We start from the raw sequence: 4,022 nt of genomic DNA on the forward strand, positions 1-4,022 counted from the left end.
CCTCCCTCCACCCGCTCATTGTAGTGTTGATGCATATGTGTTCTAAGGTGCAATTAAAACCCAGGAGGGCATGGAGCTACCTGCCAAGGAGCAGCAGGTAAGCGCATAGTCCCTCCTGCTAACCCTCAATGACTAAGTGTATTTAAAATTGAGAGGTGGGCAACGACGTCAGGGGTGAGGTATACACCCTGATGGTGATTTGGACTCCGTGATTGTGCCCACCCCCAAGATCCTATATGTATGTGTAATGAGAGTGTGAATAATGTGAATGTCTAAGTTGTGGGATAAAATTGAGGCAGAGGCAGCCAGAAGGGGACAGGGGGGGGTAGCCTCCTCTGCACCCTGGTGACATACCCCCACTCCAAGGCCCTGCATGTGTGGGTGGTTGTGGAGGAGCGGGAAGAGGGAGGCAGCTGGAGATGGGGAGGGAAGGAAGGGAGGGGCAGGTAACCCCTCCCTGGGGCCAGCTCCCCCGCTGACCCCAGTAGGCACTCCCACCCTCCGCGACCCGCCAGGGAAGGGGGGCCCAGGCCCATCAGACCGGGGCCCAGTGCAGTAGCGCCCCCCGGCTCCACAGAGCCCTGGACAGTCCACCCAACCCCACCACAGAGAAAACTGCACCCACCCCACCAACCACACATCTTCCAGACAACATAAGACGGTAAACGCCCAGGCTGAGATCTTCCTCCACCTCTCCTGTATCTCCCCCTCCTGCAGAGAGTTCCTGAGAGAAGAAAGCTCCTGCAAGATGTGACCATCCCCCCCACCAGTTGAAGAGCCCCCCAGGCGGCTCGATGCACCGGCGGCACCCTGCTCCAGGGCCGGGCCCCCATGCACCCACCCGCCCACAACCCCGGCAACACACCAACCAGGACCCGAGCCCCCGAGGCCCGGCCCGGGCCCCAGCCCAGAGACGGAGCGCCCCCAAAACCTCACGCCCATCCCGGACCCACCCAGGGGCAGCCAGGTTGCCAGGTCAGTAACCCACGTCCGTCAGCACAGACCCTCCCCTAGCCCCGCTGCACGCAGCCGCGAGGAAACAGTCACCTGAGAGCCAACAGAGCCCTCAACCGGACGTGACCGCTACCCCGGGTTGAGCCCCCCAAGGAAGATGCCTCCGGGGAACCCCCCGACGCCCTAAGCCTGTCCCTACCCCCTCACCAATCACAACAGTGAAGGCGGGACCAAACTATGACCCCCCCACCCCCACTAGGTGATGGGGCTGATAAAAGGGGCCCAGAGCAATTGATCTAATGTGGTGGCAGAGGCTGTGTCAAGACTAATGTAATCTAATAGATAATTTCTATATTGGTTAGAATTAAGATTATTTTTATTTTTCCAGTTCATGAGGACTGTTTTCTTGGCTATGCATAGGGCAGTGAAGATCATATGGGCTATATTCTTTTCTGAAGTGACATTATCTAAGCTGCCCAACAAACACACTAAGGGGGAGGTTGGAATGTTACATTTCAGACATTTTGATAAGTCTTCACATATCTCGCGCCAAAACTTTTGCACTGGTGGACAGAACCAAAGAGCGTGGATGTAATTGTCTGGTGTATTGCCTTGACAGTGTGAGCAGTTGTTGGAAGATGTAAAGCCCATCTTGAACATCCGATGACCTGTATAGTGCACTCTATGAAGTATTTTGTATTGTATTAATTGCAGACTGGGATTTTTAATTAATTTAAAAGTTTTTAAGCAAATCTGAGACCAGAAGTTTTGGTCTAGGTTGACTGATAAATCTGCTTCCCACTTTGCAGTAGGAAGGGATATTGATTCATCTAATTTAGAAAGTGTTCTGTATATTTTAGATAATAATTTGGGGGATTTAAGAGTAAGAAAATGTGCCGCACTTAGTGGTGTTTGTAATTCAACTTGACTGAGGTTAAATTTCTTTTTTACTATGGATTTAATTTGTTGATATTCTAAAAACCTTGTCTTGTTGATCCCATATTGTTCAACTAGTCTGTCAAATGGAATAAATTCTGTTCCCTCTAATATATGTTCTAAGTATTTAATTCCTTTACAACTCCATTCTGGGAAATTAATCATATTATTGTTTTGTAATATGTCAGGGTTATTCCAGATAGGTGTACGTTTGCATGGGATTAATGAAGACTCCGTTATTTTTAGAAACTCCCACCATGCTGTTAGAGAAAAGCTGATGTTGATACTTTTAAAGCATTCATGTCTTTTGATGTTTGAGCTAATAAATGGTAGGTCTGAAATCTCTAGATCCTTGCATAGTGCCTGTTCAACATCTAGCCAGGGCTCAACTAAGAAGGTATGTTTTAACCATTCTGAGATGAACTGAAGCCTGTTGGCTAAGAAGTATTGGTGAAAATTAGGCAGATCTAATCCTCCTCTATCCTTGGTTCTTTGTAGCGTTTTTAAGCTAATACGCGGGGGTTTATCTTTCCAAAGGAATTTGGAAATATATGAATCCAGAGATCTGAACCAATCTTGTGATGGTTTGTTAGGGATCATCAAAAATAAGTAATTTATTTTTGGCAAGATCATCATTTTTATAGTGGCGACCCTTCCCATGAGTGATATGGGTAAAGATTTCCATCTAGTCAGATCGCCTTCTACTTTCTTTAGAAGTGGGATGTGGTTTAGTTTAGTTAAGTCTGAAAGCTTAGGAGAGATATTAATACCTAAATATTTAATATTTCCGGATTGCAGTGGGGCAGAGGAAGAATTATGGAAGGAGCAGTTAATGGGGAGAACTGTAGATTTTGGCCAGTTAATTGAATAATCTGAAACTCTTGAAAACCAGTTTATTAAAGTAATTACCTCAAAGAGGTTGGTTTGTGTGTTTTGCAGAAAAAGCAACACATCATCCGCATAGAGACTGATTTTATGTTCTATGTTCTTACATTTTATGCCCTTAATTGTTGTAGCCTGTCTAAATGCTGCTGCTAGAGGTTCGATAAAAATTGCAAAAAGTGAGGGGGAGAGTGGGCATCCCTGTCTGGTGCCCCTCAGGAGACAGAAGCTGGAGGATGTCTGGTCATTTGTTCTGATACGAGCCGTTGGGGAATTGTATAATATTCTTATCCAGTTTATGAAAGAGTTTCCAAAACCAAATTTGTGTAAAGTTGCGAATAAAAATTTCCAATTAACTCTGTCAAATGCTTTTTCTGCATCTAGAGATAATATTATGGCTTCGATGTTTTTATCGTATGAGTAGTCTATTAAATTAAGTAATCTACGAGTGTTTGTTGAGGAGTGCCGACCTTTTATGAAACCAGTTTGGTCAGGATGAATTAAGAGGGGGGTCATTTTCTCTAATCTCTTTGAGAGAGCTTTGCAGATTATTTTAAGGTCTACATTTAAAAGAGAAATTGGACGATAGCTTGAGGGAAATAAAGGGTCTTTGCCTGGTTTTAGCAGGAGACTAATGTTGGCAGAATTCATATTTGGTGGTAGTCTGCCCTTTTCCTCGATTTCCTGCAACATGCTGTGGAATACTGGTGCCAAAATTGTCCAGAATTCTTTGTAGAATTCTGCAGGGAAGCCGTCTGGACCTGGAGCCTTATTATTGGGCATACTTATCAGGGCTTCCTGGAGTTCACTTGGCGTCAGTGGCGAATCCAGTTCCATTGCTTGACTGTCTAGTAATTTTGGAAGAGTTACGTTGTCAAGAAACAGATCAATTTCATTTTTAGATGGGTTCATTTGTGGTGAGTATAAAGTTTCATAGAAATCCCTAAAAATGTTGTTTATTCTTCCAGGATCATATATTGTGTTCCCCGATAAATCTTTAGCAGCACATATAGTTGTTTTTTCTTTATTTATTTTTAGCTGGTTAGCTAGAAATCGACCTGATTTGTTACTGTGTTCAAAATTCTGCAAGCGAAGTCTTTGTATAAGGAATTGTGTTTTTTTATTAATAGTTTCATTTAATTCTAGTTTTGTTTTGCATATTTTGTTCAATGTTTCCTGATCTTGGTGGGACGCGTAGGCTTCTTCTAGTGATTTGATGTTTTTTTCTAATTCCTGAATATTTTTGTTTT

This window comes from Rhamphochromis sp. 'chilingali' (genome assembly GCF_963969265.1).
Source record: "Rhamphochromis sp. 'chilingali' genome assembly, chromosome: 13".
Lineage (NCBI taxonomy): Eukaryota > Metazoa > Chordata > Actinopteri > Cichliformes > Cichlidae > Rhamphochromis > Rhamphochromis sp. 'chilingali'.